A 27,502-nucleotide genomic window follows, 5' to 3' on the forward strand; every position below is an offset into this window, starting at 1 on the left:
AGTTAGAGTGCTCTTTTACACTTTAGTTAGCTTCAAAAATGTAGTTTCTGTAGGGAAAGTGTGAAGTGTCAGTGTGACCGTAATGTAGTGTAGGGTTAACTGACTGCTATGGCAGGGTGACCAAACCCTTCCATATCAGGGTGACCGTAAGGTAGTGTAGGGTGAACTGACAGTGACTGCTATGGCAGGGTGACCAAACCCTTCCATATCAGGGTGACCGCTATAGAGAAAAGCTAGTTTCTCTGAAGTCACTTTCGCTGCAGTAATATGGCTTCGCCCCTGTCAGCTTGCTTTTTGGCTGCAGGGATTTTTTGAGCACATGTTTGGAGTCAGGCATGACATCTGAACACGTGTATTGGGGGTATATATACACACCCATGTATGTATATATACACCTGCACATATATAGGTGTGAAAGGAGCAGAAAAAACTACTTGCCCTAATGAAATAATTAACACCAATATAGTTACGCTACTATCACACCTTTATATGTCTAAGTGTAAAATACATATAAGTATGTGTGTATATATACCCGTATACACAAGTTCAGATGTTTTGCCTGCCTCCAAAGAACCCAAAAAAATGCCCAAAAAAACGCTAGCGTCAAAAAAAAAAATGCCCAGGTGTGTTGTTGCAGGCATTTTTTTGGGGTCCAAAAACCCCAAAAAAATGCCTGCAACAACACACCTGGGCGTTTTTTTTTTACGCTAGCGCTTTTTTGGGCATTTTTTGGGTTCTTTGGAGGCAGGCAAAACATCTGAACTTGTGTATACGGGTGTATATATGCACACATACTTATATGTATATACACACCTAGACATATATAGGTGTGATAGTAGCAGAAATATATGCTTGCGCTAATGAAATCATTTACACTAATATGGTTACGCTCCTATAACACCTATATATGTCTAAGTGTAAAATACATATAAGTATGTGTGTGTATATACCACTATACACAAGTTCAGATGTTTTGCCTGCCTCCAAAAACCCCAAAAAAATGCCTGCAACAACACACCTGGGTGTTTTTTTTTTGACGCTAGCGTTTTTTTGGGCATTTTTTTGGGTTCTTTGGAGGCAGGCAAAACATCTGAACTTGTGTATAGTGGTATATATACCACTATACACAAGTTCAGATGTTTTTCCTGCCTCCAAAGAACTCAAAAAATGCCCAAAAAAACGCTTGCTACTAAACCGGCAAGGTGTGAAAAGCGAGAAGCCACTAACCTGTTCTATAAGTGACCTAATACAAACGATCTTTTTTTTATGGTTCTGTACATGCTACAGAGCTGAAGCTTCACAGGTACACTTTTTAGACCCCCCAGATACTAAATCCAAAGAATTTTTTTTTTTTTTCAATAATTGCTTATAGCATTAGAGGCTCCCTCGAATTTACTGGGAAGGAGAGAAGTGCCAGTTTTGAACTTGGCTCGTACTGTCTGGAGGGAAGCTAAGCGACTGGAGGAATTCAGGGATATCAATGACACTCTACCCTTGTGTCATAATCCCATGTTTCCTCTTTTACAAAAAATTGTGGATTATGCCTTCTGGGAGCATAGGGGTATTGTCACTCTAGACTCAATATATTGTAATGATATTCTAGCCTCCTTTACTGAATTACAAAATAAGTGCGCAATTTCATGCAACGCCTTTCTGATTATCCATTGATCGGTGTATTCAGATCACAAGGCCCCAAGGACTTAATTTTCACTGTATATTCCCACTTATTATCTACCTCAAGCAATATAATTCCCCTGGTGGTTTGTGATAGGTGGCAAGTAGGGATGGCCTTGCGGTTCGCCCGCCGATTTTGAGAACACATGGCGTTGTTCGTGGCGGCCATATTAGTTTACATTGGGGAGAACTTTGACCCATGACACAGCCATCAGGTGGAATGGGACAGCCAATTGAAACATTGCAGCACATGGACATACCCCCTACCCTATAAATAGACCTGAGCTGGCGGCCATTTCACATTCTGCTTTTTGTCAGTGTAGGGAGAGGTCTGCTGTGTGCAGCAGGGACAGATAGTCAGTGACACAAATCTCTCTGTTAACCACTTTACCACCGGAGGATTTTCCTGCTAAAAGACCAGGGGTTATTTTGCGATTTTTTACTGCGTGACTTTAACGGACAATCGCGCGGTCGTGCGACGCTGTACCTAAACGAATTTCACGTCCTTTTTTCCCCACAAACAGAGCTTTCTTTTGGTGGTATTTGATCACCTGTGCGATTTTTTGATCACGCGCTATAAACAAAAAAAGAGCGTAATTTTTGCAAAAACAACAATATTTTTCACTTTTTTTTATATGAAATTCCCCCCAAAAAAAATGTAAAAATCAAAATTTTTTAAAATTTTCGGCCAATTTGTTTTACGCTACCTATGTTTGGTAAAAAAAATCGCAAAAAGCGTATTTTGATTGGTTTGCGCAAAAGTTATCGCGTTTACTAACAAAGGGAAAGATTTTTGTCATTTTTGGTGTTTTTTTTTTTAACGAGTAATGGCGGCGATCTGCGATTTTTTTTGCGGTACTGCGACATTGCGGCGGACAGATCGGACCCTTGACTGACATTTTTTGACACTTTTGGGGGTACCAGTGACATTACTGCAGTAATCAGTGCTATATATATGCACTGTTACTGCAAAAATGACACTGGCAGGGAAGGGGTTAACAGTATTGGACAGGGAGGGGTTAAGTGTGTCCTAGGGGCGTGATTCTAACTGTGCAGGGACAGGTCTACTAGTGTAAAAACAAAGATCAACAGTTCTACATAGTAGAACTGTTTGATCTTCACTTTTACACAGGGAGAACTGACAGGTGGCTTGTTTACACAAGCCGCTCTGTCTTTCTCCCGCTGTACCGGCGATCGTAGTGTGACCGGCGGACATCGGGTCCGCCAGTCACACTCCCGCACTCCTCCGTGAACGAGCCGAGGCGGGCACGCTCCTCAGCGGGCGCGCGCCCGCCCGCTATTGGCTCTGGAAGGAGTGACAGGCGAGCGACGTAGACCTACGTCACTCTGCCTGGCCGGGGCCGACTGCCGCAGTAAATATACTGTGCGCAGTCGGCAAGCGGTTAAGATCCACAAAAGTCCTTTTAAGGGCTGGTATTTGGTATAGGTCTACAGTCTCTTTTGTCAGTGTAGGGAGAGGTCTGCTGTGTGCACCAGGGACAGACCTTCAGTGACACAAATCGCTCTGTTAAGGTCCACAAAAGTAATTTTAAGGACTTCCACTTATAATATACTTTGTAATATAGAAAGCATATTATAGTGGATTTGTATTGTGCACTGTGCAGCATTGTGACTGGTGTGTTGAGCGTTTCTGCAGCAATACTACAAACAGTGACAAAAGCACTTTTAAAGTATTATAACTGGTGTGATAGACCAGTGGCCCCCCAATACAACATATTGAAGTGGGTTGTTATCTGAGTATACTTTTATGTGTATTTGTGTCCGGCAACAATATTGCCTCTTTTGCTGCGTTTACTCTGCTACCCACAGTGCCAAACGTACTGGCCAAATTTTTGTACAACTGGTGTGATAGACCAGTGCCCCCCCCCCATACCACATATTGAAGTGGGGTGTTATCTGAGTATACTTGTATAAGTGTATTTGTGTCCTGCGACAATATTGCCTCTTTTGCTGAATTTACTCTGCTACACACAGTGCCAAACTCACTGGCCAATTTTTTGTACAACTGGTGTGATAGACCAGTGCCCCACCAAAACCACATATTGAAGTGGGGTGTTATCTGAGTATACTTTAATAAGTGTATTTGTGTCCTGCAACAATATTGCCTCTTTTGCTGCGTTTACTCTGCTACACACAGGGGCAAACGTACTGGCCAATTTTTTGTACAACTGGTTTGATAAACCAGTGGCCCCCCAATACCACATATTGAAGTGGGGTGTTATAGGAGTATACTTGTATAAGTGTATTTGTGTCCTGCGACAATATTGCCTCTTTTGCTGCGTTTAATCTGCTATACACAGTGCCAAACTCACTGGGCAATTTTTTGTACAACTGGTGTGATAGACCAGTGGCCCCCCAATACCACATATTGAAGTGGGGTGTTATCTGAGTATACTTTTATAAGTGTATTTGTGCCCTGTAACAATATTGCCTCTTTTGCTGCGTTTACTCTGCTACACACAGGGGCAAACGTACTGGCCAATTTTTTGTACAACTGGTGTGATAGACCAGTGGCCCCCCAATACCACAAATTGAAGTGGGGTGTTATTTAACAGTATACCTTTCTAAGAGTGTATTTTAGTCCTGCAAAAATGTGGCCTCTTTTGTGGTGTTAACTGTGCTACACACAGTGACAACAGTTACTGGCCAATTATTTGTAGAACTGGTGTGATAATCCTGTGGCCCCCCAATACCACAGATTGAAGCGGGGTGTTATATACCTTGTTCCACATATGCTACGCTTCTCTAGAGACTTTTGTCACAGGGTAATTTAAAAAATGACAGGCAGAGGAAGAGGCAGGCCCTTATGCAGGGGTGGTAGGGGTAGGGCAGGAGCAGTAGGCCGGAGCCAAAGTGTGAAGTTTCAGAAGGTGCGTTCGATTACCTCAAAGGACGCACCAGACTTGGTTGAGTGGCTCACTCAGCCTTCCTCTTCTGCACCCTCCTCATCCTCTATGTGCACCCTCTTCACTCTCTGCTGTGTGCACCCCCAAAGACACCACCACCACCACCATCATATACCCTCCGCTTGAATCACTGGAATTATTTTCCGATCCATCACAAGACATTTGCGATGCGCAGCTATTGTTGGCATCGGATCAGGAAGAGGAGGTAGCAACAGCCGCCACTCAGCAGTCTGATGACAGTACCCAGATCAGGCCAAGGAGGTTGGTCCCCGCTGTTGCTGTCTACTCCGAGATCTCGAATGTTAGTGGTGGGGAAGGTGACATGGATGATGACGTGTCTATGGATGTCACGTGGGTGGCCACAAGAGAGGAAGAGGAGGGGAGTTCAGAGGGAGAGACGGACCAGCAGATAGGTAGGAGAAGCAGGCGGAACTTGCATTGCACAAGAGGTACAAAGCAGACTGCAAATGTATCAGGAGCGAGCCATCAACCATGTACAGTCACATCTGGCGCTCCCAGGAAGCCGGCACATGGCTCCACAGTGTGGACTTTTTTTAATGTGTTCGCTGCTGACAACAGTATTGCCATCTGCAGCCTTTGCAGTCAACGCATAAGTTGCGGTAAGTCCAACACTCACCTAGGGATGACCGCCTTAAGAAGGCACCTGAACTCCCATCACCAAGCCCAGTGGGAGCAACACCGTCAGAAGCCACAAAGCCACAGTCCAGGCTCTCACCGTCCAGCCTCTTCTCCTTCTCCTCTCTCCTCACAATTGTCCTCCACTCCACCTTCCATGATGCCGTCGTCACGTTGTTCTGGAAAAAGGCAGGCTTCCGTGGCCCTAATGTACCTTCAGCTACAGAATACAACGTTCTTAGCTGTCAGGTAAACCCATGTGGGCTAATTTTTGGGGCCTTTCATGGCCAACACTTATTTATTTATCCTGTGAATGCCTATACTGGCCGACTCTTACTTCTTTATCCTGTCAATGCCTAATGTACCTTCAGTCACATAATACAACGTTCTTAGCTGTCAGGTAAACCCATGTGGGCTAATTTTTGGGGCCTATACAGTCCAACACTTACTTCTGTATCCTGTCAATGCCTAATATACCTCCAGCCACAGAAAACAACGTTTCTAGCTGTCAGGTAAACCCATGTGGGCTAATTTTTGGGGCCTATACTGGCCGACATTTACTTATTTATCCTGCGAATGCCTAATGTACATTCAGCCACAGAATACAACGTTCTTAGCTGTCAAGTAAACCCATGTGGGATAATTTTTGGGGCCAATACAGCCCGACACTTACTTCTGTATCCTGTCAATGCCTAATGTACACCCAGCCACAGAATACAATGTTTTTAGCTGTCAGGTAAACCCATGTGGGCTCATTTTTCGGGCCTTTTATGGCCGACACTTCTTTATCCTGTGAATGCCTAATGTAACTTCAGCCACAGAATACAACGTTCTTAGCTGTCAGGTAAACGCATGTGGGCTAATTTTTGGGGCCCGGAATGGTCGACACTTACTTCTGTATCCTGTGAATGCCTAATGTACCTTCAGCCACAGAATACAACATTCTTAGCTGTCAGGTAAATGCATGTGGGCTAATTTTTGGGGCCTGGAATGGCCGACACTTACTTCTTTATCCTGTGAATGCCTAATTTTCCAGACTGGAATTGAAAATCAATGGGTCTGTAAATGTTCCGCCAAATTGTGGAATGGATGCGGACCCATTTTACAGATGTGTGAATGGACCCTATATGTATTTACCAGCTGCTGTCAGTTCTGGCTGATTTAGGAAAAAAAAATGTTTTTTGCTGTAAAAAAAATTAATTATTTTAGGGCAACTTTTCCAATTGCAATACTTCTGTTATGACAATGTCCATGTGGTGGGACTATTTGTGCACAGCTAGTAAGTCTTTTGTGCCTGCAAATATGACCTAAAGTTCGCCTCCCATCAAAGTCAATGGGGCCCGCCACGAACTTGCGGTTCGCGGACATTTAAGAAAATTTGCAGCCGACGTTCGTGAACCGTCCCGGCCGATGTTCGTCCATCACTAGTGGCAAGTCCTTATACCTAATTTGTCAGACGTAGACTGGGATAAGGCATGCTCTTCTCATCTCTTTGTCTCACCAGCTATTAACAGTAAACTTATTTAACTCTATATGTTCCATCAGTCCTATCTTACCCCAGTATGGTTACATGCCCTGCATCGCATACCAACTTCTGCATGCACGAGATGTACCTAGCAACAGGCAGATTTTGCTCATGTGATGTGGTCATACCCTGTGATAGATAGATATTGGCAACAAGTGACAGCACTACTGTCTAACATCCTTTCTGTCCCTGTGCCATGTACCCTACGGATTTGCCTGCTGAGTATATAGGATGAGGAACAATGGCCTAGGTACACCAAAATTTTACTTTGGGAAACATTATTTCTGGCTCGTAAAGCCATCGCACATAAGTGGAATCAGTCTGTTCCCTTGTCTGTTCGTCAGTGGATACAGATGGTGAACCAGATACTCCCTTATTAAAAACTAATTTTTGTGCATAGGGGTTTCCCATACAGGTCTAACAAAAGTGTGGGACATCTGGCGCTCCTCGACTCTCACTAATACCAATACTTGAGTGGTGTATTGTATTTATCTATTGTATGGGTATCATAACATATAAACATTTGTATATTGTGTGGTCCTATACAGCTACTAACCTGCCTCTAAATGATTGCAAAGTACTGTGTCATCCTTTCATTTCCTTTGCCATATATGTTTAATTTAAACAATTCATATGTAACGTGAATTTCACTTGATATTTGTATACCGAATGTTGTATTACTTCACGCTCATGATGAGTGAAACGGTTGCTATGATGATTTGTCTTTTTTGTATATTGTCAATAAAAAGAGTTTAAAAGAGTATAAAAAAAACTTGGTCAAGAATCTTATAATGAGAAGTAGGGGAGGAAAAGCATGAGTCAGACTGCAGTGCCACTGGTACGTGAAAGCATCCACAACCACGGACAGATAATGTGGAAGATGTGTCAGGAATCTGGGAAGTTTGTGGTCTAGTTCAGGAAGACCCCACAATTTGGCTATTTCTTTAAATATGCTGTTTCTGGTTTATTTGTGTATTTATTAGAGAATAAAACCAGACTCTGCTGCACGAACTATCACAGAATATTTTTTTCATAGCAACCTTGAGGAAAAGCACTAAAATGTGTCTTGAGCTTGCTTTTTTTAAAAGTCACTTTCCATGTAAAAGGGTGTTGTTTGCACTCATAGGTTTCCTGAGGAGCTGGTCTAAGGATGCTTCTGCTGTGGTTAACCTTTTTTTAGAGGAAGCAACTGCTTTAACAGACAGTCTCTTTCAAATCTTGGGGAAACCAGATGATGTTAATTTGCAGGGATAAATTGTGTGATGGTTACCTTGTAAGCAGCTATTAATTTGTGGAGATGAACACAAGGTTTCTCTGGGAGAGAGATCTGTGTAGTGGAAATCCTGTGGAAATGCTGCCTAAGTTGATTAACACTTTCAATCCTGCTTGATGGTTAAAGCCTTTTGCTGCTAGTAATGTGTACCACATGTCATAGTATTGAAGAGTTCAAAGCAAGCTTACAATTGCAGTTTTTTGCTGAGTTTGTCAATAGCAAACTATGGCTGTTGATAATGCCAATCCCTTCAATAATCTGTAAAAAAAAGTGTATGTAATGCCTAAAACTTTTTTTTTAGTTTGGATAGATTGAATAAAGGTTAGCTAATGGCAATGATGGTGCTGCACTATAGTGCTTTTACACCCAGAGTATAAAATACAAAATAATTCTCTGTATTAGTAGATTTTTTCATCATTTATCAGCTTTCCTGCTATGCCCAATACGATGCTGCTGCTGTCAAAAACATGAAAAAGTACTTTACTGATGAACGTTTAGCTCAGAGGTGAAATTTTATGAGAACACAGTTTAACATATCTGCTTTTTAAGAAAAAAAAGGTAGCACTACATAAACCCATAACCAGACAGTTTAGATTATCGTTCCAAAGATCAGGTTGAAAGCAAACAGGGTGAATCATCATCAGAATGGAATTTAAGGACATTCTCTCATCTCTAATACTCTTCAGCCACATTGCAGGGACTAAGTTAAATCACAGAGGGATGCATTTGCATTTGATGCTATTTTGCTGAATATTCATTTATCCGTTGATATAATATGTGTGACAGGAAGTCAGGTAAATCTGGGAATGTAGTCACTGAGAGGAGACACATTCCCACCTGCTTTGAAAGTTCACTGATACTATAGGGTGTTGGCTGCAGAGAGAGCCAGCAGGAAGTTGAAAACCATTCAGCTGTTCAGAATGAGGAGATCAAGGACTCTATAATTTGTCCAGAGAAAATCTATTGAGTGCTGCCTCCTGTCGCCGTGTAGGCTGGGAGAGGAGGACAGACATACGTGTACCTCCCGACGCCGTGTGGGCATGGGAGAAGGACTGCTGCCGCCTGTCGCCGTGTGGGCATGGGAGAAGGACTGCTGCCGCCTGTCGCCGTGTGGGCTGGGAGAGGGGGACAGTCGGATGTGTGCCTCCCGACAAGCTGGTGAGCATGGGAGAAGACCCCCTACAGCGATGTGAAGCTAAGGAGGGTAACCACGAGTGAAGACGTCTCAAAGGTGAGAAGACAAAGTGTTCCATGTGAAGAGTGTGAAGAGTAAAGGGACCTGTTAAATGAACTGTGTTCAATGTGAAGAATCTGAAGAGTAAAGGATCCTGTTATAAATGAACATGTGCTGTGTGAAAGAAAACAAAGGGACATGTTCAATGGACAATGTTTGTGCTGTGTGAAAAGCAAACAAATGGACATTTGAGTGTCTGCTGTAGGATCAGCAGTGTCGGCCCAACAGTAGGTTGGAAAGACTTCTTAGGTAGGTTCCAGCGTGAGAAGGTAGCCGCCCACAGAGGCAAGGATTTATTTTGTCTTTTATTTTATTTTGGCTGTTTTGATGCTTGCAATTGTGTTAAGTAAATTGCATGAATAAATCAGTCTTGTTTTTCAACCTCTAATCGGCTATCTCTGTGAAAACGCACCCCCAAAGGGGTCACCCATACGCCTACCACCGAGCTAATCCCTCACATATGGTGGAGGTATGCAGTGGGCATAAGCAGAGATCCCTGCAAGGAAGTGCAAATGTTTGATGAACTTTATCTGGTGCATGAGATTGCACAATCTATGTGTGCAGGAGAGAAGATCCTGACAGAAAAAAAAAAAAAAAAAAAGTGTTTTAGAGACAGCGGTCTCAAAATTATTTGATGAACTTTGTTGTGTCTGGTGCAAGTGATTGCACAAACTGTGTGTGCAGGAAAAGAGATCTTGCAAGAGAGAGAAAAACTACATGTGTTAAAGAGACAGTGGTCTGAAAATTTTTTGCTGGACTGTGAAAAATTTGTGGAGTTATTGAAGATGGGGCGATCCAAACGCCTGAAAAATGCAAAGATAGATGAAATGAGAGACCGGATTCTATGGATGGAGGGGATGTTACCGTCTGAACCAGCCCCATCCATGCCTAAAGAGAGTCTACTAAAGAGGAAGGTTGTTGTCCCTAGCAACACTGATGAAACTGCTATGGAGACGCAGTGTGCTCAGATGAAAAGTAAACCCAAAATGGGGGAGATGCTGAAACAACGGAGCTTTGCAGCTCAACAAAAGGCTCATCAAGAGAGCATGGCAGGCTGGAAACAGAGACGCCAGCAGCCAATGGAGGCCATCGGTTTGGAGGAAACCGAGTATGTGTGCAGGGCTGAGTTGGATGCCTTGCAACGGAAAATGGAAGAAAAGGAACAAGCCTTGGAATTGCTTAAAATGGAGCATAGAAACTTGCAGGAAATGAATGAACTACTCAAGTCTCATGTGTTACAGTGGGAAGAATCCACTGCTCTTCTTTTGGTCGAGTTGCAAAAACGCAGAGAGACTATAATGGAGAAAGATACCATCCTCATGGAAAAGGAAAGTGAAATTCAGACTTTGCAGAAGCAAAGTATGGCTGATATGTTGGAGTTGCGTAATCAGCTGGAAAAAAGTCTTCAGTGTTTGGAAGTTACAAAAATAGACCTGCAGGAGTCGCAGGAACAGAATGTTGCTCTGAAAGCGACATTGTCTCTCAACGACAAAGAGAAAAGTGAAAGAGAGGCTAAATTACTGAGTACTGTGTATGAGCTCACTACTTTAAGCAATGTGGTAAATGAATGGCGTGCGGACTGTGAAAGTTGGAAAGGGGAAGCCCAACGTGTCCAGCAGCAGTTAAAGGAGAAAGAAGCCTGTGTGGCAGAATTACATTCTTATTCCCAGATGCTAGCCAATGAGGTGAAGGCTCTTATGCAGGGAAAAGAAGATTGTGAACATAAGAGGGAAAAAGTAGAGGCACAGCTTCTGGAATCGCAAGTCAAGGTGTCAGAAGGTGACCGATTGTGTGCTAAGCTGTCAGAGAAGGCAAACCGACTGCAGGTTGAGTTGGACAATGTTACAAATCAGCTTTCTCAAGCAGACAGCAAATCTAGAGAAATTGCGGAAGATTTTTCTATCTTGGAATCGCAGCTGCAAGACACGCAGGAACTCTTACAGGAAGAGAGGTGTCAAAGGCTGAGTTTTAGCACAAAGCTCAAACAAATGGAAGATGAGAAAAATGGCTTCCTGGAACAATTAAAAAAGGAGGCGGAAGCAAAGAAAAACCTATCAGAGCAAGTCGCAACATTGCAAGCTCAGATAGCGGATATGAAAAAACGCATGGAAGAAAGCGTTGGTTCATTACAGTGTGTTGAAGATGTGAAAAAGAAGTTTGATCAGATGCTTGGTGAAGAGAAGACTGTGTCTGCAAAATATGCAGAAGAACGCGCCCGTGCAGAAACGGAGGTGCGTGATAACGAGAGCAAAGCCCTGTTCTTGGCTCGCTCTTTGGAGGAAGCTCTAGAGTGTAAGGCTGAACTAGAAAGTGTTAACAAACAGCTGCGTACAGAAATGGAAGAATTGGTCAGCTCCAAGGATGATGTTGTGAAAAGAGTTCAGGAGCTAGAAAAGTCTAAGCGAGCCTTAGAACAGCAAGTAGAAGAGATGAAGATTCCGTTGCAGGAACTGGAAGAGGAATTCCAGGCAACAGAGGATCTGTCCCAAAGAGGGGATAGTGTGCCTGATGCAGTTTTTAAAAGGATCAGTGTTTTGGGGTCTGTCCTGAGTGAGCCTCAGAAATGTGACGACATGTGGCTTGAATCACCCCTTTGGAATAAACCGTTCCTTCAAAAACTTCAAGCATTGGAAAATGTATCATTAGAACTTCAGCAAACAAAGGAGCTGAGTAAGAAATGTGATGATTTCTCAGTTCAGGCTGAAAACCTAGTGGAGAAAACTAAGGCTGTTGGTGAAAACGTGAAGCAAATGAATAAGTGCCTTTCAGGGAGTGTTTCCAAAATGGAACTGGTGAAAGACGGGTGGCAGAAGTTTGATCGTGATCTTGAGATGCATTCCATGTGGAATTCAGATAGAGAAAAGGAACTAGGTGACCTTGAGCGGTCAAATAGTTCAGCAGAAAGTGCATTGAAGAAACCTGTAAAAGAATGTGTTGCAGTTCCATGCTTCTTCACTGATGCAGAGAGGAGGTCTATAATGGATACCACCCAGATCGCTGGGTTCAACTGTGTTGTTGCCTTTAACCCCGATGTTGGTGGAAGGAAAGTTGATGATGTTCTGGTTGGCTACTTCTGTGAAGAGTTTGGCAAGAAATATAAACTGAATATCAAATCAAATAGTAGGCCTTTACTGCGACTCGCTCAGGAGGGCGAAAAGTTTAAGAAGTTGATGAGTGCAAATGCTTCAGATCTGCCTATGAATATGAAATGTTTGAATGATATTGATATCTCTGGGAAAAGGAACAGGGGTCACTTTGAAGAAATGTGTGACAGCCTGTTGTCTCAATTGGAAAATCCTCTGCACAGCATCTTAGAGCAAGCAAAGCTCAAGAAGGAAGATCATTCCCTTTTACAACAAAAAGTCAATGATTGTGTACAGATGTATGGAGAGGCAACTCAAGTCACAGAGGGATGTCAAGAGTCCCTACTTGGAACAAAGCTTAGTGAAGCAAAGGTTCTCAAAGTTTTGTGGAAAACATTTATGGATTGCAGAGAGAGGCGTCTTAAGAATGTTGAAGACATTAAGACTAGCCCAATTGAGTTGCCTATGGATCACGGTCCTCCATGGTGGATTGGACAGACGGTTATGAGGGACAAGCTGTCTGACATTTATGAGAAAGCTGTCAATGAAGATGACAGAAACGAGAAGGAGCAAAATGATGCCAAAAATGCAGTTGAAGAATGTGTATATGAGATGAGAGACAAACTGTGTGGCATTTATGAGAAATCTGTCAATGAAGATGACAAAACAGTTTCATCCGGAAGCTTGAGGATAATAGGAGGCTTATCAGTGAGTCAGCAGTGCCTGACACATGCGTGCCTGGAAATATGTGTCCCAACCCTAGGGTTGAAACAAGAGGGGGGGGTATGTGACAGGAAGTCAGGTAAATCTGGGAATGTAGTCACTGAGAGGAGACACATTCCCACCTGCTTTGAAAGTTCACTGATACTATAGGGTGTTGGCTGCAGAGAGAGCCAGCAGGAAGTTGAAAACCATTCAGCTGTTCAGAATGAGGAGATCAAGGACTCTATAATTTGTCCAGAGAAAATCTATTGAGTGCTGCCTCCTGTCGCCGTGTAGGCTGGGAGAGGAGGACAGACATACGTGTACCTCCCGACGCCGTGTGGGCATGGGAGAAGGACTGCTGCCGCCTGTCGCCGTGTGGGCATGGGAGAAGGACTGCTGCCGCCTGTCGCCGTGTGGGCTGGGAGAGGGGGACAGTCGGATGTGTGCCTCCCGACAAGCTGGTGAGCATGGGAGAAGACCCCCTACAGCGATGTGAAGCTAAGGAGGGTAACCACGAGTGAAGACGTCTCAAAGGTGAGAAGACAAAGTGTTCCATGTGAAGAGTGTGAAGAGTAAAGGGACCTGTTAAATGAACTGTGTTCAATGTGAAGAATCTGAAGAGTAAAGGATCCTGTTATAAATGAACATGTGCTGTGTGAAAGAAAACAAAGGGACATGTTCAATGGACAATGTTTGTGCTGTGTGAAAAGCAAACAAATGGACATTTGAGTGTCTGCTGTAGGATCAGCAGTGTCGGCCCAACAGTAGGTTGGAAAGACTTCTTAGGTAGGTTCCAGCGTGAGAAGGTAGCCGCCCACAGAGGCAAGGATTTATTTTGTCTTTTATTTTATTTTGGCTGTTTTGATGCTTGCAATTGTGTTAAGTAAATTGCATGAATAAATCAGTCTTGTTTTTCAACCTCTAATCGGCTATCTCTGTGAAAACGCACCCCCAAAGGGGTCACCCATACGCCTACCACCGAGCTAATCCCTCACATATGTTATAAAACCCAATTCTTTAATACTACTTTTTAAACTTGCAATTCTTTGAAAACTTCACAATCACAGTCTCTGTAAGCCTTAAAGCTTTAAACCATGGCCAGACTAGTTGACGGTCGACTGAATGAAAATCTACGTTTTGCAGACGCACACACTTTCTGTTTCCTTTAATATCAATACTTTAAGCCCTCCCAACCTACAATTAGGTGAAAGGAAATACATCTAGAGGGAACTAAATCCCCTAATTTTCACAGACATTGCAAGCATGTGTCTGTGGGTTACTTTTTCCGCAATTATAATATGGCTTCTAATACTTAAATAATACAGCATTTCTAAGGATAATTTTACCCTTTCTTCTCATAATTAAACAATTTGTTTCACGTTAAAAGCAGTCTAAAGTAAAAGTCAGAGAGACACTTTTAGTGTCACGTTTGACCGTTGAAGGTGAATAATATTACAAAATTTAAGTTTTGTTTTATTGGTGTCTGTACTGATCCTTTCACATTTTATTTGTGGACTACAACATTATATTAGTTTTGTTTGTGTTAAATTTAATAAAACTAAATTCTGGGGGGCGTGGCTAGGTCATGGCGGTGTGAGGACGTTTGACTCTGGTGCTCCCGCTCCCTGGCCCCCCTGATCGGCTTAATTGATCGTTACCTGGCTGTTTTCTAGCTGACATGAGCTCATATAAGCGGCGGAAGAACAAATCCACCTCCAAGGCTACTCCGGCGGCCCCGATCCGTTCATTCTTCCCGGATTCTGCTACCCCGGTGCTGCGGAAGCTGGTGGCGGGCCCACGTGGCAGTATCGATCCGACTGCGGTGTCCCGGTCGGCACAGGGGGCATCCCCTCCGGCTCCCCTGCCTGCTATGGCTTCCCTGAGCCCCTTGCAGCTGTCCCAGTCGTCCTCGGCTGGAGACCCCAGTGAAGAAAGGGACATCTGGGCTCTGCTGCGCTCCCTCCCCACTAAGATGGACATGGAGGCTCTGGTAGCGCAAGTCACGGAGCAGCATAAGAGGGACTTCCAAGTGCTGACCGCAGAAGTGTCTCATGTTCGTAAGCGGGTGGCGACCGGGGAATCGGCGATCGGAGACCTCCAGGCTAGGGTAGAGTGTCTAGAGCGAACACAAGCTGTCCACGCGAATGTCCTTGCTGAACACCAGCTCGCCTTGGAGGACATGGAGAACCGGAGCCGCCGTAACAACTTGCGGCTCCGGGGCCTGCCCGAGGCCACCGGACCGGAAGACTTGATGGAGACGGTTCGGGCCATCCTGGCGTGGATCTTGCCTTCGGACCCCCCTGTCGCAGTGGAGTTCGACCGGATACATAGGGCCTTGGGCCCCAAACCGACGGATACTACGAGACCTCAGGACGTCATCTGCCGCGTGCATCGGTATCCGGTGAAGGAACAGGTGCTGCGGGCTGCGTGGACGAAGGGCCCGATTGACTTTGATGGGGCACAGATCCAGGTTTTCCCCGATGTGTCCAGAGGCACTCTGATCCGCAGAGCGATGCTGAAGCCCCTGCTGGAGCGTCTCAGGAGACAGGATGCCACTTACAGATGGGGTTTTCCCCTCCAGCTCATCGTCCGCAAGAATGGCGCCACTTTCGTCCTCCGCAGACATGCTGACCTCCCAGCCCTGTTCCGGTTTGCAGCCATCGCTCCTCTGGAGATCCCGGACTGGTTAGCCAGGCTTCCTGACAGGGACGCTCGCTCTCCTGGAGGAGGGCCATCGAGACCCCGATCCGAGGGACGCCGTCGGCAACGCAGTGCCCCCGTGGCGCGCTCTACTAGCCCCTCGTTGGCTTCCCCGGAATTTTGATTCAGCATTGCCGAGGTCCGTGAGTAATGACTTAGCCCCTTGCCCTCCGCCCCTGCCTGTCCCGGGTCACATCCCTGAGCTTCACCTGCCCTTCCCTGATGGCTGACTGTCCTGCCTTGTGGTGACTGTCCCCCCAGCTAGATTTGAACTGCACTAGTCCCGAGAGCCGTGCCGGGCTTCCAGCTGACCCCGAATGTCCCCAGGTGCCTCTGACTGCTGCCCATGCCGAACTTCCAGGGTTCAGGTCATCTGCCTCCCCCCGTATCCCCCTCTCTTGGATCTTGACTCCCCTAGATCGGCTCCGTGACTCCTGCTCCCCCTAATGCTGACATGCGGGGGCTCTGGAGCGGCTCAAGGCGGTGCGGTGCCTTGCTCCCGCCTCCGGGGCCTGGGTGTCTGGCAGGCCTGCTGACTCTCTGCAAGTTTAGATCTCAGAGTAGTATAATTGAACTGTTGCCTCTCATATTGCTTGCTGACTGTATGCACAATTTAATGCTTTCCAGATGTGTGCACGCCTGCTCTTCTGTGGTTACTGGGGGGGCGCCTGGGTCTGGTCGTACTTGCTTGGGTTGCGTGCCGGATCTGGGTGTTACCCCGCGCTGCAGGAGAGGGGATGCAGGGCGCTGCCGGTGGCTCTCGGAATTCACTTTTGCTTCACCCCCCCCTCCTTTATCCCCCTCCCCCCCTCCCTTATCCCCCCTCCCCCTCTATCTCCCCCTCCCCTCCCTCCCCCTTCCCCCCTCCCTACCCCCCCCCTTCCCCCCTTCCTCCCCCCTCCCTTCCCCCTCCCTTCCCCCCTCCCATTCTTCCCTTCCCCCTTCCCTCCCCTCCCCTCCCCTCTTCTTCTTCCTCCCCTCCCCTCTTCTTCCTCCCCCCCTTTCTACTAACCCCTCCCCTCCCTTCCCCTTCCCCTTCCCCCCCCCTTCTCCCCCCGGGGGTTGGTGTGTTATATGTGTGTGGGTGGCGTGGTATGTCCCCCTCTGGTCCGATGCCACTGATCTTGAGGGGGACGTCTGGATGGGGAGTGGGTGCAGTCTCTGGCATCTCTGTCTTGAGTGCCATTGAATTGTTAATTTGGTTCTTCTCAGGCGGGGGGTGGGGGGAGGTTTTCCTCTCCGGTTCAGGGGCTCAAACTGTTGCACTATGTTATTGGTATCTTTATGTTTGAGTTGTTGGTGTTTTTCAGCTGGTTACAATACTGTGTTGCTATGATCTTTATTGGCCGGTTGGGGAGCCGGGGAGCGGTCACCTACCTCTCCCAGTTGGTGGCTCTCCTCGTTCCCCACGTAGGGTGATCCTTTGGTGCCTGTCCATTTTGCCCTGCCTGCGGGGTTGGTGGTTCGGGCCCTGGGGTCCTTTGAGATTGAATTCTCTCTGGTGCTTCGGCACCTTAGTACTTTGTAAGTAGGCGCGTGTTTTGCGCCTTTTCCTTCTCTCCCTCTTTTTCCCTCCACCTTTTCACTTACCTCTACATCTCCGCTGTTCCCCTTCCTTTTCTTTCCCCCCTCTCCTTCCCTCTCCCTCCTCCGCTCCTTTTGGTTTTTTGTTTTCAACCGGTGGGCTGGACCCGCCGGTTGGGGGGGTTATGGCCGCCCCTCGTCCGGACCCGGTCCGTTTGGTCTCCTTAAATGTGAAGGGGCTCAATACCCCTGAGAAGCGCTCCATTGTGCTGTCGGAACTCCATCGTCTCCGTGCTCATGTTGGATTTTTGCAAGAAACGCATTTCAAATTGGGCAAGATCCCCAAATTGGGAAACAGGCGTTTTCCAACGGTTTACCATGGCTGTTCCTCTGATTCCAAGACTAAGGGGGTTAGCATCTTGATTCAATGTAATGCTCCGTGGACGCTCTCGGACGTGTGGAGCGACGAATCGGGCAGGGCCCTTTTTGTAAAGGGCCAGTTGGGTTCCACCCCTGTCACTCTGGTGAATCTCTACCTGCCCAATACAAATCTCCTTTATGGACTCAGTGCTTTCTAAGCTGGCAGATTTCGCTGCGGGACAGATCCTTATGGGTGGGGATTTTAATTTGGCTCTTGATCCACTGGTGGACACCTCTAGGGGTTCCTCCCAGCTATCCTATGCTGCTCTACGCCGCTTCAAGCAGTTGATTCATGCCTTTCGCTTGGTTGATCCGTGGCGCGTTCTCCATCCCGGGGATAGGGATTATACTTTCTTCTCCCCCCCACACGACTCATATTCGCGTATCGACTTTTTTTTGGTACCGCAGTCCTTGCTTCCCAGGGTCTCCGCTGCCTCAATTGGCTCTATTGCTATTTCGGACCATGCTCCCGTTCTCCTCGACCTAGACCTGCGCTCCCCTGAGTTGTCACAATGGCAGTGGAGGCTTAACGACACCCTTCTCCAGGACCCTGCTAGTCTGGGGGAGCTTGGTGCTGAATTGAGGAACTTCTTCGCCTCCAATGCCACCACAGACAGTTCGCCCATGATGGTCTGGGAGGCTCACAAGAGTTATATGCGAGGGGTCCTGATTAAGCTCGGGTCGCGGAGGAAGAGGGAAAGGAGTGCCCAAATGTCTGACCTCCTGGCGAAAATTGGCAAATTGGAGATGGCTCACAAGCGGTCTCAGGCCATTGCTGTTCTTCAGGAGCTCACTGTTCTTCGGGATCAGCTCCGTGATCTGGTCCTCTTCCAGGCCAAGGCCGCCCTGGCTAAATGTCGCCGTGCTTTCTACGAGCACGGGGACAAATGTGGGAAATTGCTGGCAAGGGCATTGCGTCAACAGAGGTCTAGAGCATTTATCCCGGAGGTCTCCGACTCAGCGGGCCGGAGGGTTCACTCGACGACGGACATAGCTGAGGCTTTCCGCCTGTACTATTCCTCCCTGTACAATCTGCCCTCTGACCCCTCGCCGTCATCACGCGCTGCCAGGATCCAGGAGATTAGGTCGTATCTCTCGGCCTCCGGCCTCCCCACCCTTTCTCCGGAAGATGTGGAGGAGTTAGACGCGCCTCTGCGCCCTGGGGAACTCACTGCAGCCCTGGGGGGCATGCAACCGGGGAAGGCACCTGGTCCGGATGGATACACCCTTGCGTACTACAAGTGCTTTGAGGAGGTCCTTTCGCCTCACTTCCTATCCGCATACAATGCGGCGGGTGAGTCGGCGGCCCTTCCGGTTGACTCCTTGCGCGCCCATATAACTGTCCTAGCCAAGGAGGGTAAGGATCCACTGCTGTGTGCGAGCTACAGGCCGATTTCTCTCTTAAATATCGACCTGAAACTCTTCACCAAAATCCTGGCTTCTAGACTGGCTCCCCTGCTCCCAAGTTTGATCCACGATGATCAAGTGGGTTTTGTTACTGCCCGGGAGGCCCGGGACAATACCGCCAAGGCGATTGACCTCATCCATTATGCGAATAGCCGCCGAATCCCAATGCTGGTCCTGTCGACGGATGCCGAAAAGGCGTTCGACCGGGTGAATTGGGACTTTCTCCTGGCTACCATGGAGCATGTGGGCCTGGGGACGTGCCAGTTGTCCTGGATCAGGGCCATCTACTCCAGGCCTTCGGCTAGGGTGAAGGTCAACGGGTCTCTCTCGAACTCCCTCGACATTGCGAATGGCACTCGACAGGGGTGTCCACTCTCCCCGTTGATTTTTGTTCTCACTCTAGAGCCTTTTTTGAGGACGGTGAGGGCTAATGCGGATGTGGCCGGACTGTCGTTGAGTGCCAGTGAGTCGCCTAAAGTGGCGGCGTACGCGGACGATCTACTTTTCTTCCTGACACGTCCTCTCACTTCCCTTCCGAACCTCCTGCGGGAATTTCGGGTTTATGAGTCGCTGTCGTTTTATAAAATCAACTACTCTAAGTCTGAGGCGCTAGCGGTGGGTCTGCCGGCTTCTTTGTCGACTCTCCTTAGAGCTGACTTTTCCTTTAAATGGGGCCTGTCTCACATCAAGTACCTGGGGATATCTCTCCCGAGTTGCCCGGAGAGAGTCTTCGACTGTAATTTCCCGCCTCTTTTGACTCGCATCAAGCAGGATCTGGAGGTGTGGAGCCATGGGACTTTTTCCTGGTTTGGGCACTGCAATATTATAAAGATGAACATCATGCCCCGCCTCTTATATGTGCTTCAGGCGCTGCCCATCAGGGTCCCGTCCTCCTTCCTCAAGAGGGTGAATAGGGTGTTTCGGGAGTTCCTGTGGCGTAGGGGTTCCCCCCGCTTGGCGCTGCGGGTGCTCCGGATGCCTAAACTGAGTGGGGGAATGGCGATGCCCGACGCGATCCTCTATTATGAGGCGTGTCATCTTGCTCGCATTGTCGACTGGTACCGCCATGGTCCCTTGAAGCAATGGGTCCGCCTTGAACGTTTGTCCGTCGAGTCTCCCCTGGAGTCCGCCATTTGGAGCCCTAACCCGGTGCCTAGGGAATTAGATGCCCATCCGACTGTAGGTGCCACGCTGGCGGTGGGAAGGCGTCTTTGCCACGATGGCCAGTTGGCGTCCTTTCCCTCGCCTCTCCTCCCGGTGATTGATAGCCCGGACTTCGGGCCTGGGGTGGATCAGCCCGGTTTTAGGACTTTGAAGACCGCTGGGGTCCATCAGGCTCGGCACTTTGTGAGGGCTGGGACTTGGGTCTCACGGTCTTACATGAACTGCACTGCGCCCTTTACCTCCCTGTCTTTTTGGCAACGAGTCCAGCTGGCTCACTTTCTACAAGCTCTTCCTTCAGCGTCTCTGTTTTCGAGACGGCTCACGTACTTTGAGGATTTGTGTTCTGACACCTCCCCCCTTCGCCACACGGTCTCTCTGGTTTACCGGGCCCTGGCCTCGCCGGACGAAGCTTTTCGTCCCCCATTTATTGCCAAATGGGAAAGGGACCTGAATGTATCTTTTACGGACCATCAGGTTGAGAGGATATTATTTTTCACGTACAAAACCTCCCGTTGCTCGCGGTATCAGGAGGTGGGCTATAAGTGTTTAACCCGCTGGCACTATACCCCAGCCAGGCTTCATCGCATGTTTCCGACCTGCCCCGAGGTTTGTTGGCGATGTGGGGAGGAGGTGGGCACCTACCTACACGTTTTCTGGTCGTGCCCGTGTTTACAACCCTTCTGGAAGGAGGTCCTACGCATTGCCCAGAAATTTACGGACCATTCCCTCACCCTGGACCCGGCCCTCTTCCTCCTTCATCATCATGAATATCCGAGAGCGTCCTATCGGAAGTCGATTCTGCCACTTCTGTTCACGGCGGCTAAAAGCTGCATCCCCCCGCTCTGGAAGCAGACGCAGCCTCCTACGGTAGCTATGTGGCTCCGCAAGGTTTCTTGTCTCAACAATATGGAAGATCTAGTAGCCACTGCGCACGGTACACGAGAAAAGTTCCTGAAACGCTGGTTCTACTGGCACGAATTTAAATACACTTCGGAATACACGGAGTTGATTACCCGCTAGTGGTCGCTGGGCGAGGGTTGGCCGGCCTTCCCCCCACCCCCCTCTTTGGCTCTTTCCTGACCCCTTCCTTTCTCGCTCTGGTCTCCTTCCCCCTTCTCTTTTCTCTTTGTTTATTCTCCATAGCTTTTTCTTCTCTTTCTTGGCTCTAGGCATACCGTCTATAGGTTTTTCTCCCTCTTTGCCGCTCCTGGGTATTGGCTGATGTATTGTTGACTTCCTGTACGGTGGATCGGTTGGTTTCCGGGAGTGGCGCGGTGCGACACCCCTTTGGGGGAAGTACCACCAGTGAGCCCTCTGGAGTCTGCCGCGATATTCCGGGGCGCCTGGGGGGCCTCCCTTCCCCGGTAGCCGGCCATGAGATGGATGCCGGTGGGGCGGGGGGGTCTGCCTGAAGGTGCCCTGCGAATTTATTTGTTCAATATCCAGCTCTAGAGAGCTAAGGCCGTGGGCTTCATGGAGGGTTTACATTTTGTCTCAGATGTGCTCTATAGACGAACTAGTGCTATGTTGGTACATTTTGAAGTGCAGTTTGTATTGTCCATACTTTATTATTTGTTCGCTATACTCGACAGTTGATTGTACTTGCTGTTGATATGTGGTATGCCTGTATGTTTTCTTTCTAATAAAGAATTTTGAAAAAAAAACTAAATTCTGTATAGCTTTCATATCAACTAAAATATGCTTCTCGGAAAAGCAAATTAAGGCAGATGAAGACTTTAAAACCAACTATTAACATAGGAGCTTGATAAACAGTGCCACTAATCAATAGATGAATGTCAGAGGGTTGTTAGCACAGGAGACAGAATGTCCCCCCTCCCAAATTGTATTTACTGCCCTCACTTATTCTGTATTGCAGCATGTTTGCTGGGGCATAATCATTATAGTCATCCTGTATAATCATCTGTTCAAAAAACGCAACTCTAAGCCTAGGACAGAAATTTACTTTTATGACCTGTGGTGCAAGACTTCTTTAATGAAGGATCAAACATGCAAGTTGCTGGGACCCACCTGAAGAGGTCCTTGGGCATTAAATAGACATGTGCAGAACAAAAATATTGTTTTGTTTTGTTTTAGATGGATACATTAAGTTAAAAATTGAATTTAGTTATGTTTAATATGTTAGAATGATTCGTTTTCATATTTAGTTTTGTTTGCGTTCATTTTTTTTTTTTTTTGTATCCGATTCAGTTTTCTTCTGTGTTTAAATCATGTATGAATCAAATTGGATTTAAAACTATATTGATTTAAATCTAATATCCAAAAATTAATTAGGTACTACTTGTTCATAGACTGTTTAAATATTTGTGATTTTATAAGCTACAAAATAAGCTTTCACAACTTGAAAGCCTCCATTATGGATCAACCAAGATATGTAACAAAAAATGATAGGTAAGTTATTATCATTATAATTTATACAAATTGTTGAACTGCAAGAGTATCAACATTTGCTGGACCCCAAACACCTTGGTGCTATTCATGAAATACCACTAAATTCTTCTATTGGAATTGATGGTGGCAACCTTATGTGTTGTATACAAATTGATATACTAGTCTATTACTAACATGAAACTCACTGATCGAAGATTCTGTATTTTTTGTACTCCTAAAGACACACATGCATAACAATTAGGTTCAGTATAGTCATTGCAAGCATGTTATGCCTTCACTTGTTTACACAATCCACTACTGCCAGAATAGGGTTTGGGGAATACTGGTAATGTTAATGGATTGGATATGTACTGTATAATGGATTCCTATTTTATATTTGATACAATGTATGCACAGTAGATCTATTCTACTGTATTTAAAGGCAGCTCGCCTTCTCATCATCAAGTAATGTGTTCTATAAAAATAAAGGTGGCAGCTTTATTAGGTAAGTTAGTGCAAGAGCTAAGACGAGCACACAAAGTGCAGTAATAGTAACCCTAACCCATGCCAAATCATTACACTGATTTTTCAGTAGAGATAGATAGTGGAAGGTTATTTCAAGCTGATTTATATGAATAAGAATAACTTTAATTTGTATATCCAAACTGGTTCTTGCCATATGCAGATATGTTCCAAAAAACCTAAAGTTTTTTGGTGAACATACAAAGCTGAAGAAGCCCAGTCAATTAACATTGTCCCTTCCCCTGTGGCCAAAAGGGAACAAACATTTTTAGATAGAGTTGGAAATGTCACATCTGGCCACAATTTGCAAAATTTGCTCCTAACTTTGAACGACCATATTGATTGTAATGGTAAGTCTTCCCTGTAACAGAATTGGCAATCACTAATGGGGCCATTATATGAATAGCAACAGGAGGCAAACTGAAGCGCCCTGCAATCCTCGGTGGTGGAAGGAGATGCGCCAAACAAATTTAAAGGGTGTATCTCACAGTAACATAATCAGCAAATACTGCAAAATTATTAATTTTCCCCTAAATGGGTGTTTATTGAATAGAAGAATAGAACAGTATCCAAAGGGTGTATCTCACACGTACAGATACAGATTAAGCCGCAATTTAATATCTTTCTGTCCCCTAAATGGGTGTTTATTGAATAGCAGAATAGAATAACAGTATCCAAAGGGTGTATCTCACAGTAACATATGCAGACTAGGCCGTAATTTAATATTTTTTCCCTATATGGGTGTTTATTGAATAGCGGAATAGAACAACAGTATACAAAGGGTGTATCTCACACATACAGATACAGACTAAGCCGCAATTTAATATCTTTCTTTCCCCTACATGGGTGTTTATTGAATAGCAGAATAGAACAACAGTATCTAAAAGGGTGTATCTCACACGTACAGATACAGACTAGGCCGCAATTTAATTTTTTTTCCCTAAATGGGTGTTTATTGAATAGCGGAATAGAACAACAGTATCCAACGGGTGTATCTCACAGTAACATATGCAGACTAGGCCACAATTAACTTTTTATCCCCTAAATGGGTTTTTATTGCAAAGCAGAATACAACAGTATGCAATGGGTGTATCTCACTGTAACATATGCAGACTAGGCCGCAATTAACTTTTTATCCCCTAAATAGGTTTTTATTGCAAAGCGGAATACAACAGTATGCAATGGGTGCATCTCACTGTACCATATGCAGACTAGGCTGCAATTTATTTTTTTCCCCTAAATGTGTTTTTATTGCAAAGCGGAATACAACAACAGTACGCAATGGGTGTATCACACTGTAACGTATGAATGAAAATCTTAAAAATAATTGTCCCCTTAATTGGTTCTTGTTGAATAGCAGATTTGAAATGCAGTGTCTAAACGCTGTAAGTCACTGTAAAATATGAAGGAAAAACTTTTTTTTTTCTTTTTTAAATGCAGATTAAGCAGACACATATGCACTCAGCTTGCATGAAATGGCCGCTACACACCGCACGCTTAACAGGTTGGATACTGTTGTTGTTCTATTCCGCTATTAAACACAAAAAAACCCATTTGAATAAAAAACTGAAAAATATTTTTTTCCCCCTAAATACTGAAAAATAATTATTTTCCCCTTACATTGGTGCTTTTCGAAGAGCAGGTTAGAAAAGCAGTGTCTGTCTAAACAATGTATGTCAAAGTAAAATATGAAGGAAACAAGTTTTTTTCTTTTTTAAATGCAGATTAAGCAGACACATATGCACTCAGCTTGCATGAAATGGCTGCTACACACCGCACGCCTAACAGGTTGGATATTGTTGTTGTTCTATTCTGCTATTGTATAAAAAAAACCCATTTGAATGAAAAACTGAAAAATATTTTTTTTCCCCTAAATACTGAAAAATAATTATTTTCCCTTACATTGGTGCTTTTTGAAGAGCAGGTTAGAAAAGCAGTGTCTGTCTAAAACTGTATGTCAAAGTAAAATATGAAGGAAATTTTTTTTTTCTTTTTTAAATGCAGATTAAGCAGACACATATGCACTGAGCTTGCATTAAATGTGCAGCACTGCACGCCGCCCACCTAACAGACTGATAAAAGTTTTTTTTCTCCTTTCTCCTCCTCACTGGGCTCAGGTCAGGGCATAAAGATTGTGCACTGCACCCCCACACAATACAATCAATGTAGATCGCTGTCTGATTAAAGAATATTCTTCCTATTCTTTCCCTCAAAGCAATCTCCAGCCTGACCCTACAATAATCTCCCTATCTCTGCCTCAGCAGCATCAGGAACCTCTCCCTAGTATAGTTTGAGCAGAGTGACGCGCGGCGCTATGTGACTCCAGCTTATATAGACTCTGGGTCACATGCTGCACTGGTCAATCACAGCCATGCCATTAGTAGGCATGGCTGTGATGGCTTCTAAGGGCACACTAGTTAAATGCTTGCTGATTGGCTGCCTTGCACCTGTTGAAACCGCGTCATTAAAACCGCGCCAAAACATCAAATAAAATTACCGAACAACGGACAGTACCCAAACATACAGGGAAATGTTCGGGTCCACGTCCGGGTACCGAATACCCAAAAGTCGGGTATGATCCCGAACAATACAGTCCGGGTTTGCTCAACCCTAATAGTAATCACATGTACGCAAGACTTTATTATGTATCATATAGTAGTTTCCTCATCATGCCTGCCAGAATTGGGTGATGGGTTACTTGCTGTGACTTGCTACTTGTTGGGCTGACACTTTAAGCTAGAATCAGATCAAGCCCCCCCCTTACCTTACCTGGATGACACACAATAAAAACAAGAACTTAAGGATCAACAGGTTGGTTTTATAGGATTTTAAGTTTACGGTGGTGCCCTTTCGTGGGTTTATTGATATTTTGCTGAAGTTTTCAGACTCCTGGCCTAGAACAGGGGGAGCAGGGGAATATGTTTAGAGTCAGCTTGAGGCAGGACTAAATTGGGGTTATCTTGGGAAGGCAGATACTTCCCTTTCATCCCTTCCAATTAAGCATAGATGTGAGCTAACTGTAGAGTGGGAGTAATGGATTCCAAGAGATGGAAGTATATTTCAGATTTACGCATTCATTGGATCTATGTCCTGATGGGATGAATGAAACCAGAATACAGATCCTTTTTTGTAGTTCACTGTACTTTCTTGCTTTACACCTGCATAAATTGCTGTTTTTATTAACCCACAAATGTGTACACTCACCAGTCATGAAAAGAGTGCCAAGGTGTACTAAATGGATGCCACTAACAGCTTTGGTTACAATAAAAGAACAGATAGAATGCGAAACACTGCTTTGCTTCAATGATTAGACACGCTGCTTTTAAGCCCAAAGGACGATAGACCTCAAGAACATTTAAACACTGTGCAACATTACGAAAACCCCAAAAAATAATGTGTTGTGTGTTTCGAAGATTATTAGTTGATTAGTCAATTGATTAGTAATTGTTTAAAAATTATTTTCTTATCAACAGTTGTTTTTGTATATAAGTGAAAGGAGTATGGATTGTATGAGTAATGTTTTAAACTCCTGAGATTTTTTGCAGACTGTCTGGCCAGTATATACCAATGACATGATCTTTCTTTAACAGGGGAAGACGTATTTTTTAGGATCTGTTTTAAATTATAACATGCAGCAGCAAACTGATGACCAAGCAAACTTGTGTTCTTCTATTTTCATTACCTAATACACAAGGTATTCAAAGTACAAAAGCAAATGTATGGAAAATATCAGTGCTAGTAACACCGATTTCCTACATGTTTCAACATAGCTACTCCTAACATAGATTACAGTCCTTGCACTATATATGTGTTCTTACAAAATTTGTAGAAAAAGCAATAAACATCCTAAGTCCACCCACTGCTGTTTCACATTTTCTCAGCCTTGCCTGACTGCAAAACTTGAGAAAAAATAAGAAATGTTCATGGAACTGTTTAAAGCACTTAAATTATTTATTAAAAAGGTGCAACAATAACAGGTTTCATATAATGCCTTGACGCATTTCACGCTTAATATGGCTTCGTCCTAAAGCTCATGCTGATTATGCACTTTTGAGCGTGAAACACCCAGGCTGGAAGTTTGTTACAGCTTTTTCCAATTATTTTACCTAGTCCATATATTCCCAACAAACGTGTTTTAGGGGGTATTAGCAATAACAAGTGAATTAGAAAAATCCAAATAAAACACTCTAATGGACTAAGCTTGATGCCTTACTGAACTTTCCTCTTGAAAAAAGATAAATCATCTTAAATAAAATATGCTGGCAATGTGTTGAAATGGATTTTCAGTAATCATTTTATAAACAAATTCATGGTTTAAAT

This window comes from Pelophylax lessonae, assembly GCF_965119305.1.
Source record: "Pelophylax lessonae genome assembly, chromosome: 6".
NCBI lineage: Eukaryota > Metazoa > Chordata > Amphibia > Anura > Ranidae > Pelophylax > Pelophylax lessonae.